Source organism: Dasypus novemcinctus, chromosome 2, assembly GCF_030445035.2.
Source record: "Dasypus novemcinctus isolate mDasNov1 chromosome 2, mDasNov1.1.hap2, whole genome shotgun sequence".
NCBI lineage: Eukaryota > Metazoa > Chordata > Mammalia > Cingulata > Dasypodidae > Dasypus > Dasypus novemcinctus.
In genome coordinates, this window is record NC_080674.1 from 174,435,532 (window position 1) to 174,454,607 (window position 19,076).

At 35.9% G+C, this 19,076-nt stretch overlaps 1 pseudogene; it reads right to left on the reverse strand.

The window, feature by feature from the left end:
- Nucleotides 1–10,306: 10,306 nt before the first annotated feature.
- LOC105747111 (G2/M phase-specific E3 ubiquitin-protein ligase-like) lies at nucleotides 10,307–12,110 on the reverse strand (annotated as a pseudogene).
- Between the last annotated feature and the right edge of the window lie 6,966 nt (nucleotides 12,111–19,076).

A 19,076-nucleotide genomic window follows, 5' to 3' on the forward strand; every position in this document is an offset into this window, starting at 1 on the left:
AGTTATTATTTATATACAGAGTCAATTATAGGCAGAAGACTCAAAATAACACTTTTCAGGAGGCATTGGTAAACAGAGGAGAGACAAGAAAAACAAAGACATCTCAAATATGGTGGTGTGAGGACAGTAAGCATGAAAAGGAATGGACAGATATAATTGATGGGACAAAACCAGATGCTCTTTCATTTCCAAGTGCTATATTCCATGGGTAAATACTATGTCTTGTAACATTAGACCAAGAATAAAATATTTAGGAAGTTTACTAGTTTTTCTTGCCTGGTATTCCTATGTTACTAAATTTAGCAATTTTTCATTTCTTTTTATCCATTTATGTGTTTATATTCAGTTCTACATGACAACTCAAAAGCCACCTAATCTAAGTGGCCTTGCCAGAGCACCCTTTCCTGCATAGGGCATCTGTTGTCATTCGGTGGCCTTCTCCTCCGCATTTTTTTGCTTCATAAATCAGGGCACCAACTGAAAGATAAAATATGAACTCTGAATACTAACTCACTAAAATATTAACTTTGAGGGCCAAAATTAAAATTAAAATTGGTGACTTGAACATTTAAAACGTTTCAGATTTATTACCCCTCCCCTCCCCCTCCTCCCAACCTTCTATTTTTGCTGACTGTGTCCATTCACTGTGTGATCTTCTGTATCTATTTCTCTTTTTGTCTTCTTTTCTCATTTCTTCTCCTCTAGGATTCAATCCTGGAGACCTCTAGTGTGGAGAGAGTTTCCCTGAGTCTCCCTGTCAGCTTCAACACCTCAGTTCCTGGTTACTGCTGCCCTTCACCTTGACTCTCCCCTTCATCTCTCTTTTGTTGTGTCATCATCTTGCTGCGTGACTCACTTGCGTGGGCACTGGCTCACTGTGCAGACACTCAGCTCACCGGATGGGCACTGGTTCACCCCGTGGGCACTGGCTCACCACACAGGTACTCATGCAGGCACTTGGCTTGCCACGCATGCACTCAGCTTGCTGTGCGGGCACGTGCACGGGAACTTGCGCCGGCACTTGGCTTGCCATGCAGGCACTGGCTCACCATGCAGGCATGCTTTCTCTCCTTCTTTTTCACCAGGAGGCCCCAGGGATTGAAGCCAGGTCCTCCCATATGGTAGGCAGAAGCCCTATCACTTGAGTCACATCTGCTTCTCTCAAAATATGTTTTAATGAATTGAAGCATGTAAAATGCTCCTATGTTAATAATGAAGAAAATTTCCTTCAATTAATGTCCTGAATAGTAAATATTAAAAAACAAACATGTACTAGAGACTGAAAGGTTGTGCTTTTTGACATTCTCCTCACTTTTTGTGCAAGATACATTAAGATTTTGCTATCATGTGGAACACTACTGCCTGAAATCACATATTTTTCTTTCCTTTTTTGAGTTGGTATTAGCTGTGTACTTGCCTATCCAGTTTTCCACTCTCTTGACCTTTGTTTTGCTTATAAAATCTTAATGTGCTTCTCTGCAGTGTTCCCAGTTGTAATTTGATTCTGTCTCCAGTTTTGCTCATTTTTCATACAGAATAAATAATTTTATCTTCATGGTCTGTATCTCTCCCTTCCTTATTCTCTCCTGTTCTCTCTCTCTCCACCTTTTATTATCACCTAGAAATCCATGCCTTCTATACCATTTATGTGAAGCAATAAAGTAATACTCATTTTTGTGATAACCTTCATATGGCAAGATCCTGAGTGCCTTTGGAATCATCAGTGCATGATATTCTAACAAAACTTTGAGAATTAATATTTCAATAGAGTACAGTGATAACTTGCAGCTGAAATTGGGAGTCCTGACTCCATTGTCATATTGGATAATAGAGTTTGAGGTATGCAAGTTTATTTTTCTTTTACCACAGACTGCGTTTGGATTCTGTTGCTGACACACTATCAAATCATTAATACTGTAGAATGTAGGGCAGGGCATAGGGTAATAAAAGATTGAGGTTTTTTTTTAACTATTAATGATAATTATTTTTTTAGCTAACATTATTGCGCTAGGCATGATGTTGAGTGCTTTAATATGCACTTGCTCATTTCATTCTTACAGCAATCCTGTGAAACAGATACCATTATAAATCTCATAGTACAGAGAGGAAATGGAATACATTGAGAGCTTTTTAAAAATTCTCAAGACCACAGAACTAGAGTGAGATGGATCTAGGACTTGACACTATCCGGGTTTGACTCTAAAGTCTATCCTCCTAACTTTATCCTTATCATTTGGCCATATCTATTCTATCTACTGATCTATTCATCTCCCTGTGAACCATTTGCAAGTAAGTTGCAGACATCAAACCACCTCACCCTTAAATATTTAGTTTGCATATTCTAAAATAAGAATATTTTCCCACACCTAAGAAAACTGACAATAACCTTCTAATTCTTGAATATTATCTAAATGTTGACCATATTAAAATTTCTTCTTTAGTTTCATTTAATCTAGACTAGTCCCCCACTTTTTTTTTTTTCGTAAATGATATTGACTTATGAGAAGACCTTGCCAGTTGTCTTTCAGAAATTCCCCTTCTTGTATTGGTCTTATTGTTCTGCCATGCCATTAACTTGTTTTTCTATGCCATGTGTTTTTAGTAGACTGAAAGATTAATCTGAAGGCTTGGCTAGATTGGGGTTGCAATTTTTGAAAAGAATACTTCATAGGAGATGTTGAATTTCATGCTGTCGCCACTGTGTTGTCTCAGTATAAATGATGCTACCTATGGTCATTTGGTTAAAGTGGTGACCACTTCATTGAAGCCCATTTTTGGTTTATGATTCTTTCCTAACTAAAAAATAATATGTAGGATGATACCGTGGCAAGATATAAATAGTCTCTTCTCCAGCAATGTTTGGATGATGATCACAATAATCCTTGCCTGATTCAATTATTACTATGGAGCTGCAAAGTATATATTTCTAGCCTATCATATTTCTATCATTCCTTTTATATTTCTTGCATTACTCTTTAAAGGAGTGTCCGTGGTTAATTTGTGATGTTTACCACATGAGCAGGATGAGTAAATGGTGAAATGTGATTTTTTTTTTTTGGTTTCATTTCTGATGTAAATATATTCTCTCTTAAATTTCAGAATTTAATGTTTAAAATAGCTTAATTTTCATTCAATGTGCTGAACAGCTGCCATATACCCACTAATCTCTGTTTTATACATAATTGATAAGTTATGATTGTCTATATAAGATTGTTAAGTTTTACTGACAAAACCTTAAAATAAGTCTTCCAGGTATTTCCTATAAGTGAGTTCATATAATATTTGTCTTTTTGAGTTTGTGAATGTAATTAATACCACTGAATTGTGTACTTGAAAGTAGTTAAAATGGGAAAATTTGAGTTGTATATATATTACTACAATAAAAAGTTAAAAAAAAAAGCTGCCAGTGGTTTTCACCAATTTATAAATCTGGAAAATTTCATTGTATATTTGGTATAATTTCCAAGGGTTTCATGACTGTTATCTGATTTAATTCTTTAATGATTATATGAGATTGGTTTGACTACTGGTGAAAAAAGATTAAGAATGAGTAAACTCAAGAGTCAGACAATGCATAGCTAATACATGGTTAAGCCAGCATTGAACCCTAAGTCTTCAGAGTTTTTAAAAAGTTTTCCACTCTAGCATATAGGTTCAACATAAGTTCCATAGACTTGAATATAGGTCTTAGAGCTGCAGATCAACATCAGAGTTGTGCCAGGTACTATAAGCTGGAATTGATAGGCTGGTTGTTGGTTCATATTTACCAATAGCTTAGATGTGGTCAAAATCACATAGGTGTCCAGATGGCAGCATCTTTGTCTTATAACTGATATGGTACCCACTTCCCTTATCTCCATTTAAAAATTATGAAATAATACAGAAAATACACACATATATATAAACTTTATAAATGTTCGTAATAAAAAGTGTGTTATGGGAAGTGGCTGTGACTCAATCAGTTGGGCTCCCATCTACCATATCATGTCCCAAGGCTTCCTTGGAAGGCAGGCTCGCCCACATGCTGCCGAGAGTGGCTGGCTTGGGCACTGCGGAGTGCCTGCCGCCGGGCCCACCAGCCCACAGAGAGCTGACTCAGCAAGGTGACGCAACAAAAAGGGAGACAAGCAAAAATGCAGAAGAGAGTGCAGTGAACAGACAGAGCAGACAGCAAGCAAGCGGCAAGGGGGGGGCGGCGTTAAATAAAAATAAATACACAGAAGAACGCACCACAAATGAACACAGAGCAGGCAGTACGCAAAAAAAACAAAAGCCGCAAGGAGGGGAATAAAAAAAAAAGTGTGCTTTGATTAACCGTAGGATGTACATTTCACTATTTCATACAATCGCAAAAAATATGAAATAACCAGAATGCCCAAGAAATTATGTCACACTCATAAGTTTATATTACACAGCATTATAAATAAAGTTGTAAAAATATATGAAGCTTTGTAAAACAAATTAACTTTATCTACTCAAGCTGAAAAATATTTATAACTCAGGTGGTAGGTAGAATAATGACTTCCCAAAGATGTCCATATTCTAATTCTTAGAATTTGTGGATACATTAGATTACATAATAAAGAGGAATTAAGGTAGCCAATAGAAATATGGCTGCTAATTAACCCTAAGATAGGGAGATTATTCTAGGTTATTTGGGTGAACACAGTGGATGTAACAAGGGCCCTTGAAGATGGAAGAGGGAAGCAAAAAGGTCAGTGTGAGAGTATTAGGATATGAGAAAGACTTAATCAGTTAGAGCTGGTTTTTGAAGTTGGAAGGGGACTGTTTTAGTCAGCAAAAGGGGTATTGATGAAAAATACAGAAATTGGTTGGCTTTTACAAAGGATATTTATTTGGGGGTAGAAGCTTACAGTTACCAGGCCATAAAGTTTAAGTTACTTCCCTTACCAAAGTCTTTTGCCACGTGTTGGAGTAAGATGGCTGCCAATGTCTGCCAGGGTTTGGGCTTGGGCTCCTCTCTTCCTGGGACTTGCTTCTCTCTGGGCTGAGGGTTCCTCTCTTCATGGGGCTACATATCTCTCCAGACTTAGTTGCTGTGCTCACTCCACAAGGCCAGCTGTAGACTATCAGGCAAATGGCTCTCTCTCTCTCCCCAGGGCTTCTGCCATGTGTAAGAAGCCACCTCTATTCCTCTGTGTTCATCTCCTGTGTATACACTTGCTGGGCTCCAGCTCAAAATTCCAGCATCAAAATTCCAACACCAAAAAATCCAACATCAAAATCCCCAACTCTGTCCTTTGCCATGTCTTTTATCTGTGAGTCCCCACCCACCAACACCCCACTGACATGGCCCAATAGAAGCAGTAATCATAATTTAATCATGCCCAGGTACAGACCAGTTTACAAACAAAATCCATTATCTAATTTTGGAATTCATAATTATATCAAACTGCTACAGGGACTCTAGCCAAGGAATGTGGGCAGTCATTAGAAACTGTAAAGAGCAAGGAAATGGATGTTCCCCTAGAACCTCCATAAAATAACAGCCCTGTTGACACCTTGTTTTTAACCTAATGAGGCCCATTTAAAAAAATCTAATTGGTACATCAGTTATAGGAAACTAATACCCTTTGCAACCAATAATACTCCTTATAGATCATTAGATCATGGGAACCAGAAAAAAAGTTCATGTTTGTTTTAGTATTTTTTTTGGCAATTTATGAACATTGCTCTTTCAAACACTCTTAACAAAAAAAAGGAATCCTTAAGTCCAAGGTTGGATTATACCAAAAACTTATCTACAGTTATTGGATGCAGTATTCCATATATGTCTGTCAGTTTAAGTTTATTAATTCTATTATTCAAATTTTCTATATCCTTTATGATTTTTTTTTGGACTGCTTGATCTAACAATTACTGAAAGATGGTATAAAAATAGTTGACTGTGGAGGTGACTTTATCTATTCTGTTTGATAATTCTTTCAATTTTTGCAGTATATACTCTTGAGACTATCATTATGTGCATTATATTTCAGAATTGCTTTTGTTTTCTTCCCAGAGTATTTCATCTGTTTTGATTTAGTAGTGATCCTCTCTACACCCCCTCAAACTTTTTGTTCTTTAGCCTATTTTGTCTGAAATGTTATCATAAAGTATGTGTCTGGATTTACTTAATTCCAGTTTGTAATCTTTCACATTTAACAAGTGCACCTAGTCCATCTACATTTCTTACAATTATTTCTACCATTTCATGATTTCTATTTGTCTTGCTTTTTCTATGTTTCTTCTTTTTCCATTAACTATTAGAAAGATTTTTTCATATTTTTTATTCATGTAATCACATTTTAGTATTTATCATAGAAAGTCAAGTGTTTTTAAGTTTTCCAATTCTAAAGTTACTTAATAACTTATGCTCCTCTTAAAGAATATGAGGACATTAGACCTTAGACTATTTTAAACATTTTAACTCCTTGTTTGAGGTATCACTTGTGTATTTTTGATCTACCATTTTTTAACTTTATAGTATATTTTCATTTATTCTGTTTGGGATTAATTGGGAATTTGGCTTCTGTGGGTTGCTGCCTTCAATCATTTTTGGACATTTATCAGCCATTATTTCATCAAAACATTTTCTCTGATCCAATAATTCTCAGTTATTCATTTGAAACCCCTAGCAGCTGTATTTGAACATTCTCATTCTCTTCTCCATGTTCAATAGACTCCTTTTAAAAATATTTTCTATCTTTCTGTTTTCTTGGTACTTCATTTCTGGATAATTTCCAGTTCTATCTTTCAGGCTGTTAATTTCTTCAACTGTATTATGTCTCCACCTAAACTGCTTTTAGCCCTATTGAGCTTATTATTGCTTCAATTATATATTATATTTCATATATATTTATAAATCATAACCATATATTATATTTCAGTTATAAAAATATTCATTCCTAGAACATTCTACTTTTTTTTTCAAATACTCTTAGTCACTATACTTTACCTCAGTGTTTTTAAAAATATTTATATATTAAAAAATACTTATTTTATATTGTGTCTGACAGTTCCAATATTGGAATTCTTTATAGGTCAGATTTTACTCTCTTGTTTCTGTTGGTTGTTATTCATAGTACATTGTTTTCATGTGAATCTTGTATTGTTTGCTGTGAGCCCATATTTCTTGGAATTTTAACACTGTGAATACTATTCAGCCTGGGATGAACATGGGTTCTCTCAGAGAATATTTCCAGTAGTTCCTGCTATATGACTGGTAGCACCACCAAACTGAGACCATTAAATCTGAGGAACTATTCAAAGGAAGGCTGTTTGTGGTTATTAGTTCTCAAAGAGAAACATTTTTAAATTTTTAACTTTTTTTTGTAGAAACATACCCAACTCAAAATTTCTAATTTTAACCACTTTCAAGTGTACAATTCAGTAGTAGTATGTACATTCACAATGTTGGACTTTCCCCCCTTAATAGTGGCAGAACTTGAGATAGCCAGTCCTCTTGCAGACCCCTGTTGGTATGAGAAGGCAAGGGAGCAGAGCCCTGTAGGGGCCGCAGGCTTATAAATGGGTGTCCTGTCATATTCCCCATCTTGGAGGTGGGTCCTGGTCTTTGTCGCTGTTCTCTGTCATTCTCCTGAGTCCATAAAATCTAAGCTTAAGTTCCCTGGGTTCAGTAAATGCCTTAAAAGCAAATGCGAGCTTCTATATATTTCTGTAGGTTCCTGCCTTTCTCTGGAATTTGGCCCAAATATACCCTACTTTCTTGTAAAATCGTTATATATTGAAGAAGATATTTTTATATTTCATCTGGAAATTTTAGGGCAAATTAATTTTTATTCTATGATTCTATTTATCTTTATTCTACTAGATTGGATAAGTTTTCCTTATCATTTTTATTTTATTTTTGCATCAGTGGCATGGAAGTTATACATTCTACAATTTTAAAAAATTCTAAAATTAAAAAAAAATGGTAACATACATATTTGACATGAAATCTAAAGCAATTTATATCCTTTTCTCCTGAGAATACAAAGATTAAAATGATTTTATATGTTATTTCATTTCTGGTATTTTAATTTTACTCCCCGCCCCCATCCAACTAGAAATCATTTTTATTATCTTATATAGTCAATGTTTCTTTAGATGTAGCCCTCCTTCTTGCAATACATTTCTTCCTTCTGAATTTAACTTCTTTTACCATGAAGTATATCCTTACCTAGAGGAAATCTTCTCTCTTTTGTTCTTGATTTAAAATAGTTTTTTAAAACTTTTTCCTTATTCCAGAATAAAAGTTAAGCTGGATAGTGATTATAAATAATTTTCTTTTAGCACAGTAATTTTATTCCCATATATTCTGGACTCCATTGTTGCTACTAAAATATTACTAAAGGTAAATTTGTCTTTTTTAAGAGAATTAGTCTGTTTCTTTCCCTTTGACTATTTTACAACCTGTTCTTTGCCTTTTTATTCAGCAGATTAATTTCAATGTGGCCAGGTATAGATTTTACTTTTATTTTTTTTCTATATTTTATTAAGTATGTTTCCCTAGTCAAGGACCCTTATCTTTAATCAGTTATGGGAAATTCTCAGTAGTAATCTTCAATATCAGGTTTTTCTCTTCTCTGGATTCTTTTCTTCAGATGCTTTAATTAATATGTTAGACCTTCTCATTCTATCTTCAAGGTCTGTTAACTTTTCTTCCTTGTCTTCTATTTAACTGTGTTCATTCCTGGGTAATTTCTTCACATACATATTCAAATTTACTAAATCTGTCTTCTGAGAATTTATGTATTTATTTATTTATTTTTCCAGAAGTCTAACTCATTCTTTTTAAAATTTCCCAGGTCTTTTGTGATTATGTCTTTTTTATTATAACTTATGCCTTCAATTTCTTTTTCCATTAATATAGTCATATTTAAATCTATCTGACAGTTTTTAAAAAAGAGTTTAGAAAGGAAATGCAGATATTTTATTAAAGAATTTGTAGAAGGACATACAGTAGTTATCTCTGTATGGTGAGATTAGAGTGGATTTTACATTTTGTTTATTTGTTGTTCTTGTTTTTACTTTATTTCTACATTGCTTATGTAATAACAGATACCTTTCAAAGCCAGAGAAAATAACTGACTGCCAGGTTACCTATCATACAACCATCCTGGTAATAAATAAATGTCAAAGAGCCAAATCTACCATATGACAATCTACTGAGATCATTCAGACACCTAAACTGATTTGGGATCAGACATAACTATGGTTTAATACCACACATAGGATACCAAAAAAAAAAAAAAAAAAAAAAGTCAAGGCTTTAAAAGAAGACACTTTCTTAGATATTTTCAAATTCATTTTATATTCACCTCTAAAGTGTTTTCAAGCCAATGGAATGTCTGTAGCTTTCAGAATATTGTACAATTTTGCTTTTTATTTAATAATATTTTCCATTATGCATAATCTAACTGCAGTATGGTTCTGTTTTAATATAAATTAATAATTTCAAGCATTTTTTTTCAAGATTTATTTATTTTTCTCCCCTTCCCCACTACCCCAGTTGTCTGTTCTCTGTGTCTATTTGCTGTGTGTTCTTGTTTTTGTCCACTTCTGTTGTTGTCAGTGGTACAGGAATCTGTGTTTCTTTTTGTTGCATCATCTTGCTGTGTCAGCTCTCCCTCTGTGTGGTGCCATTCTTGGGCAGGCTGCACTTTCTTTTGCACTGGATGGCTCTCCTTACGGGGCACACTCCTTGCATGTGAGGCTCCCCTACACAGGTGACACCCTGGCGTGGCATGGCACTCCTTGCGTGCATCAGTCTGCTTCCCCTTCAAGCATTTTTAACAACCTACTTAGTGCCATTTTAGAAAAGCACACATAAACATACAGCCCAGGGTATACACCTCTGATTTATATAAGAGGAATTATCCATTTAGCTTTTCTACAAAATGCTTTAGGTTAAAGAAAATAAGAAATAATTTGGAAATTGTATAAAAAGAGAAAAACCATTTTGGCATCTTCCAGCTAACAATCTGCAAAAATAGTAAAACATTTTTTCCTTATATATTATACTATTATGCTTCAAGAAAGTCTGTACAGTCATTCTGTAAGTATTTGAAATTTATGAAGCATGTATATTAAGACAATGAAAACAATCACCAATTTTGATTAGTACACTTCAACAAAAATTTTTTTTAGCTTAAATGGCCAAAGCATTACTTCATGTTCATATATATCTTACTAGGCCAAGAAGCTGACAAGTTTGTTCAAAAGTGATGATGGACAGATTTCTGAAACAAAAGAAAGGCTCAATAGCAACTTTAAAAGAAACATCTTCATTCAAAGAAACATTTTAATGTCCCACATAGTGAGAACTTTCTTCCTTTTCTAGTCTTAAAGTCTTTTTTATGGCAAAGTCCATATTTTCTTGAAATTCTTTATATGTATTAGTTATCGGAAGAGATGAACAGTTACTACACTTGTTTCTAATAGGAAAATCCATATGCAGACACTCAATTGAAGGAGTGGGTTTAAATTCAGTAGGTGGAATAGAACTGCAACCAGTTGTAAAAATAAGAATTTCTTCCATTTTTGTTGCAGATTTACCATTTTCAATAGCTTGTAACAGTTCCAAAATCCCAAAGTTTTACATTAGATAATAGGTGGACTGTAAAAAGATCGCTAAGAATTTTCACAGAAAGATTATAAGCTTTATGACAGAGGATGCTGCAAAATGCTTCTGGAGAAGTCAGAATTTTCTCTAAAATGCGAAGTGTTTTCAGACCCTGCTTAAAACTTTCAAAGGGTATTTGGGCTGTCTTAATTACATGGTAGAAAAGTATGTCTTTTACCAACATATATTTATCACTTAATGTCTAAGCCATCCAAGAAGCTGTACGTAGTTAGAGCATTCATTTATTGCTGAGTTTAAGTCAGCCATATTTGTTGTAGTATTTATCTTGAGCATTAAGAGACAAGTTATTTGACAAGGGCCCTTCAAACAATGATGAACTTTCAAGATGCTGCATTAAAAGACTCAGAAATTCTTGTTTTGATCCAAGATGCTCTTGGCCAAAACTATCATTTTCATTAACATATGCTATTTCAATTGAGTATGCAGGATTAAAGTTTTGATATTTGAATCCATCTAAGGCACTATTCCAGATATTGGCTTTGTTGATATATAGTCTTTTAGTTTTTCTTTTAATTTGGAATCCTAACTCTATTAATACAGTTTAAATATCACTTCTAAATTTGCTGCCTTGCCTTCTAACAGGTTGATTCCTTGCTCCTACCCAGACCAGTGGGACTTCCAATGGTATTCTCATTAGATCTGGGCTCCTGGTGACTGAGTAATTTCGGTGATGACTCTTCTAACAGTCAATAATGTCCATGTTATTTGAATTAGGCTAAGTGTGTTTTTGGCTTCTTTTGAAATCCCCTGAATTGTAGATGATACCTTCCACATTCCAAACACTCCCAATTTTGTTCCATAATTGCAGTGAGCAACAGTCTAAATGTGTTCCACTAGAACCACAACATTGACAGTGTTTTATTTCTCATTTGCTATCAGGTGGATTATATTCTTGCCCTGGTTGGGCATCACAATGCTCATGGTGCTGCAAAAGCTCTCAGTAAGCATTTTCCTCTAGTTCCCAAGACGCATCTTTTTCAGGAATATGAATTCCCATTCTCAACATCTCTTCGTGAAATGTATCACATTACTGCATATGTGCATCTGAAGAAAAACACTCCTGCATTTATTGCTTGAAACTGTAAACAGTTTCTGGGAAACCAAACATTCTTACAAGGACTTTGTAATATACTCTATGTTGGAATAGGTTCAAAAATTCCAAATGGTACATGGTAAGGACTCTCTATAAAACTATTAGATGTAATTATTTGACCAGGTTGATGGTTCCAACAAAATGACCCAAAATTGCCAGTAATCTGGAAAATACATTCTCTCTGAAAGACACATGGAAAATGATAATAACTTCTTTTATATCGGGGTGCAATATATCCAATTAAAGCACCAGATTTCTTGCAAAGACAGGTTTTCAGTTTAGAAGCTCTCTTCACTTACTTCCTGATGCCTTCTATAGAAAACCATAAACTCCTTCTTCTTTACCTCTCTGCCAAATTCCACTTGACATCAACGAGGTTCTGTGTGTCACCAGATTTATTTTCATTCATTTTACAAGGCGGTCTTGGTAGAAGTTGCGGGACCGGCGGTAGCACTTTTCCATTCTCGCGCCGTGGCACACGCCAACCGGAAACAACCCCATCCAACGGCCAGTAAGATTCAAATACTTGTGACAGTTTTATTTAAAATGTTTTGTTTTTGTCAGGTCTGCTGACCATATGGGCTACCCTGCAAGAAGCAAGCTCTCAGGTACATTATATCCTTTAGTGTTCAGTAACTTTGTGTTTTGTGGGATTGTCTTTAGAAGACCTTTATCCTTTAAAGGATCTGCATCTGTATCTCCCAAATATCTTTAATGATTATCACTGGCCCTTTAATGTTCACTTCACAGATTGGCAGTACCCAGAGCAAGCAAATTTGAAACACAGGCCTGTAACTTCTCAGGGAGGACTGTTTTCCCAATCAGATTCAACCTTAGAAAGTTACCATTCCCTCTCACTAACTTGTACCAGTTGTTGGATGATTGCTCATTTAGAAGCTTTTCATTGATTTATTAATCACCAAAATGTACTGCCTTCATCTGTGAACCTGAATGTTAACACCCTCTCCTCTCCTGTATTTGAATGATTTTAAATTCTAAGTCCTTTGATTTTGAGACTAGTAACTCTCCATACAGCTTCTACAGATTCAGTTCATTCACTAGGTCATCTCGTTTCCAGTTTTCTTGTGACTTTTATTCCTTGAGGGAGACAAATGCATTTATATAGCTATGTGTTGTTTTTTTTTGGTCTTTATTTTTAAAGAAGTTTTATATTATATAACAGTTACATCAAAAATACAGGGGATTCCCATATACCCCACCCCTCCCCCATTAACAACATCTTTCATTAGCGTGTGTACAATTGATGAACAAATTGAAGTGTTGCAGCTAACCATGTAATATAGTTCACATTATGGTTTAATTTATAGATTTGGGCAAAATGTATAATGGCCTGTATCTGTCACTGCAATATCATGCAGAACAATTCCAATGCCCCTCAAATGCCACATTTTATACCTATTCCTTCTTCCCCCTCTCAGAACCTCTGTGACTACTGCTTTTATATCAGTGTTACAAGTTCTTCCATTACTAGAATAATAATAAGTCTACTTTGGTCCATAGTTGCATTCCTCCCTTAGTTTGTTCATTCCTCAATCTTGAGAATTTTGGGATTATGATGCCCACTCTGTTTCTGATTGAGAGGGGGCTTAGATCCCATGGGGCAGATGGATGGAACTGTCTTGCTTGTAGATGTAGATATTCTGGGTTTTGGGATGGGAGCTGTTCATCCTCATTTCCTTGTTAGTTGTCCTGGGTGAGTTCGATGAACTGGAGAACAGGTATTTAGCTGCAACTCTGCTGAGATTTGGGCATTATGAACAGACCAAAGATTTAAGCCTCTGGGACATAAATTTAATAGGTGTAGTGCTAATTATAGGTTCAAATAAAAGGGGCAAAAGAACCAAGTGTAGGGAAATTATAAATGAATCTAACTCTGATTCTTTGGGGAGATAGGTATTCATATATTTCAAGGTAAGGTTTACCGATGGGGTGCCAATTTCCTGGGGTTGTCTGCCTTACTTATTGGGTCCAGACGTCTCTAGAACCCTCTGGTGCACCCCTGCTTGAGGCATTGTTAACTGTGGCAGAAGTGAGATCCTTCCGAGAAGTGAATAAGCATAACCTTTGGAAAGATCTCTTGACTCACTTTGAAATCTCTTGCCATAAAAAATAATTTGTATTTAATATTTCCCCCTTTTGGTCAAGAAGCATCACTAATTGGTGCTTGTTAATACTCCCTTGGTGCCAGGGAGTCTCATTTCCAGGAGTCATGTCCCTTATCAGGGGGAAGGCAGTAGAGTTATGCTTTTAAAAGAATGCTTGCTATACTTCTAGAATTTCTTTGCATTTTGTAGCAAGGTTTTTAGTCAATACTACAGAAATGGAAGTACACGGTGGTTGTTATACAAATCTCTAATAGAAAGGGCTACTTTTCAAAAAGCAGACTTTCAGTCAGTTGAAGTATATAAGAAAGGCCAAGAACCATTTTACTGGGATTAGACAGAGGTTTGTACAAGATAATTTCAACTCCAATATATGATAGAAATTTTACTTTGTAATTCATGTAGGGACAAAATTGTCAATTGTGTACTAATAAACTGGATCTCAAACAAATGAGCAAAACAAAAATAAATAATTCCCCCAAAGCACTATTTGTAGCATTTGCTATTTTTCATGGTGTAAACACTGCCATTGATAGCTGATTCCTGGATATGGCCAGCCAGGTCTTACTATTATGAACCAGTTCCAGCACATCACTGCATTTGGTATATATTCCCAGATATGTTTTTGTGATAGAAATGATATTTTCTCTTTTTCTTAGCAAAAGATATCCTAAGCTTGAATTTCAGACTATACTTCAGAACAGATATCATCAAACTTTTTAAAATAAAGTGCATGGTAATAAATATTTTAGGCTTCATATAATCTCTGTTGCATATTCTTCTTTCTTTACAACCCTTTAAAATGAAACAACTCTTCCACAGCAAGCCCAAAGCTGGATTTGATCCAGGGTATAGTTTGCTGGACCCTGCTCTGGCAGCTTGTGATTATTTTGCCTTAAAACAAACTGTTATTGAGCTTTCTTAGAGAAAATAAGAAAATCACAGTCTCTATTTCCTAACGTCTTGTACCATTTCTGCAATTATCAAACCAAGAAATTTCTTCTGGCATCAGTGAGCTGGCATAGGATTTTCCTTTCAAGGTATATTTAAGATGTTTGTTTTTCCTTTCTAACACTTTTCAAATACTCCCAAAATAAACTGAAATATTAGAGCATAAGGATTATTTTGTCTTTATCCAAATTCTTGAGGTTATTAATTTTTCTTTGTATAAAAATGTTTTTACATCCTTCCGAGTAAGACTTAAGCTTACTTCCAGTGTTAGGTAAGGCTTGAAACCCCATGGCTTAACTGCTTTGTCTTATTTTAAGGACTGTAGAAATTGCTGGATTATCATCAAGGAAATGAAAACAGTTTTCAGAACTACTTTACTTAGAGAATTGAGCCCTTCAAAGCATCCCCCCCTCAAACACCAAGTATTATGTGGTTTAAGCTCCTGTTATTTATGCAAAGAGCTTTAAAAGACTGGCTGACCAGCATGAAAAAGCAGTAGAGTATTAATTGAATAGATTTGAAATAATTGCATTCTACATTTGTTAAGAACATAATACAGGATGTTATCAAAGTTTCACATGTGGATATACCATCCCCAAAAATGTTTATGAAAATAATAGAGACTTTGATGCTAAGTATGAAAAAAAAATATATGCTTTAAAAATTCATTAAGAAACTTCCCATAAGAAATGAACATAGAAATTGCTACCTTATTATAGAAATACTTTCTGACAGGCTGCAGTTATCAGTTTTAAGATTTCAGTATCACTGAAACAAAATTGGTGAAGATACAGACCATTGTAAATTGAATACAAAAAATTCCACTTCCTATCAGAAATAAAAACTAAAAGTGAGATCAAATGAGAAAAAAGGGGCAACTGGGAGGAGGAAAATGGAAAAAAAAAAGTGTTTTTCCTTTGTCTATAAAGTGAGATTAGGTAGCAAAATTGAGATGGTTGTCAGAATAAACAGCAAGAAATCAGAGCATAAATCACACAGTATATACTATTCATTAGCTGATAGCTGTGTTAGTGTATTTTAACTCAGAATTAATTGCTAGTGGTTACTTGAGTAGTTGAGAGATGTACCCATTTTTTTTTTCTAAGTAAGTAGAAAGCTTTAAGACAGAAATCAGTAATTCCTTCTATAGTTTTGACAATTATGCTGAACTTGGTCATCTCTTAAGGGCTCAGCAAAAGTGTTTGCTATTGCCTTGGTGAATACTGAGAAATAAATATCTTTCTTTAAGAATGATGGTGATTTGCATAACACATATATTCTAAAACAAAATGAAATTTTCTTATGCCAGGAATGGCTGCTTTATAGAAGATATCTCTAGATTATTAAATATGGATAACTAACTTCTATGATGTATTAGTATCCCTGTGATAAAGCTTGTTTACCTTTAAAGAATATTCCAGGTAAAGAAGGTACTCATTTTTTAACTCAGAAAATATTAATTGATTTCCTCTTTTGGGCTAGACAGTGCTTTAGGCACTAAAGATAGAGCAGTAAGACAAAGCCTATGCTTTCATGGTATTTATAGTCAGAGATATTGGGTGGAGAGTGGAAGGGAAAAGAGAGTGAGCAAAAATAAATATATAATATATCAATTGGTGATCAGGTCTAAGAAGAAAAATACAAAAGGATGGAGAAGTTCTAACTGATATGGTTGCAGCAAAACTCTGAAAGATGGTGAGGGAATGAGCCATTTGGATATCTGCTGGACGAGAGCTTCTGGGAGGAGAAACACTAAGGGTCTGATGAGTGATAAGTGAAAGAAGAGATGCAAGATTGTGGAGATAGCTGGGACAACACTACCTAGAGCCTAAAGGTTTTATTCTGAATGATAAGGTTGGCTTTGAAGGATTCCAAGTAGAGAGGTGTGGTGTTTAAAGCTGTATGTACCCCAGAAAAACATGTCCTTAAATTTAATCCATTCCTGTGGATGTGAACCCGTTGTAAGTGGGACCTTATGATGAGAATACTCCAGTTAATGTGCTACCTACCTAAATCAGGATGACTCTTAAGCCTACCACTGGAGTCCTTTATGAGAGAATGAAAAATTTAGAGATGTAGAAAGCCATGGCAGCAAGAAGCTAAAATCAATGAATCCTGGAAAAGAAGGGAAAGACCAGCAGAGCTGCCATATGCCTTGCTGTATGACAGAAGAATGAAGGATTGCCAGCAACTGATCTTCAGGAAGAAAGCATTGCCTTGATAGTGTCTTTTTTTGGTTGTTATTTATTTTATTATTTATTTCTCCCCCTAACCCCCATTCCCCCCATTGTCTACTCTCTGTGTCCATTCACTGTGTTTTCTTCTGTGTCTGCTTGTATTCTCATTAGGTGGCTCCAGGAACCGATCCTGGGACCTTCTGGAGTGGGAGAAAGGTGATTTCTCTCTTGAGCCACCTCAACTCCCTGTTCTATGTCTTCTTATTTTCTCTCCTCTGTGTCACTTGTTGCATCATCTTGCTGCGCCAGCTCTCTGCATCCGCTGGCACTCCTGTGCAGGGAGGCTTTCCTGCACTGGGATGGATTCCCACACAGGGTGGCACTCATGTGCAGGGTGGCATTCCCACGTGGGCCAGACTCTGTGTGGGCCAGCTCGCCACGTGGGCCAGCTTGCGCTCACCAGGAGGCCCTGGGCATTGAACTCTGGACCTCTTATATGGTAGACAGGAGCCCAATTGGTTGAGCCACATCTGTTTGCTGATAGTGTCTTGATTTGGAATCTTTCCTGGCCTCAAAACAGAGTAAATCAATTATCATTGTTTAACATGGCCTATTTCATGGTATAGATCTGCCTAGGAAACCAAAACAGATTTTGATACCAGGAGTGGGGTGATGCTACTGTGAAAAGAAAAATGTGGAATGGGTTTTGAATTGTGTAATAAGTAGAGGCTGGAAGAATTGTATGGCATTTGATAGAAAAGGCCTAGATTGCTTTGACAAAACTGTTTGTAGAATATATATGCTAAAAGTACTTCCCATGAGGACTTTGAAGAAAATAATGAATGTGTTATTGGGAACTGGTGGAAAGGTGATCCATGTTTTAAAGTGGCATAGAACGAGGAAAAATTGAGTTCTGATGTCAGATGGAAAGCAAAACTTGAAGACTATGAACTGGGATATTAATCTGAAAATTTCCAAGCTAAATGTGGACAGTGCAACTGGTTTCTCCTGACAGCTTCTAATAAAATGCAAGAGGAAAGGGATTAACTGAGAACTGAACTCCTGGGCACAAAGGAACCATAAATTGATGGTTTGAAAAATTTGTAGTTTCTGGAAAACCAGTCCCCAGACAATAGTGCTCCAGGGGATGATTTAACTTAACATGGAGTTAGTCAACAATTTCCGTGCAACTCAAAATTGGGGGAGCAATTATGCATAAAGGATCTATGGAAAGTTATTTTATCTGATGGTTTGGGACCCCATGTACTACATGTGAGATCGCTGTGAATAGAACCACTGCCAACCTGGACTACAAAGGACAGAAAAGGGACAGAACCGTGGAAGCTGAGGTCTAGATCTAAGACATCTTCTCAGGCCAAGAGAATGGGCCCACCCATGTGTGTGGAAAGGATGATTCTTCCCTGGTTCTTAGAGAAGATGGGCTTTCTGCACCATTGTTCAGGAAGAGTGCTGCCATACCAGTGTTCTGAGAGTGTGGAACCTGTGCTCAAGAATTTGCAGAGAGCTTGGCTGCCATCCCAGTGCTTAGAGAGTGTGGAGTCTTAATCCCAGGGTTCAAGGAGAGGATGGCTCCTTGGCCAGTGATTGGAAGGGGTGGGGCTGCCACTGCATTCTGCATTTATGGATTGGAAGATTACATATCATTAAGATGTGAATACTACCCAAAGCAACTTATAGATTCAATGCAATCCCCATCAAAATTCCAGCAACAATCTTTGCAGAAATGGAAAAGCCAATCATCAAATATAAATGTAAGGTTAAAGGGCCCCAAAGAGCTAAAGCCATCTTGAAAAAGAAGAATGAAGTTGGAGGACACACACTTCCTGATCTTAAAACTTATTACAAACTCTTGGAAAACAAAAGAGCATGATACAGGCACAAGGACAGACATCTATACAAAAGAAATAGGATTGAGAGCTGAGAAATCAACCCTCAATCAGTTTATAGTCAACTGATTTTTGACAAGGTGGCGAAGACCCTCAGTTGGGAAAGAATAGTCTCTTTAACAAATGATGCTGGGAAAACTGAATTTGCATTTATAAAAAAAAAAGGCAAGGAAGACT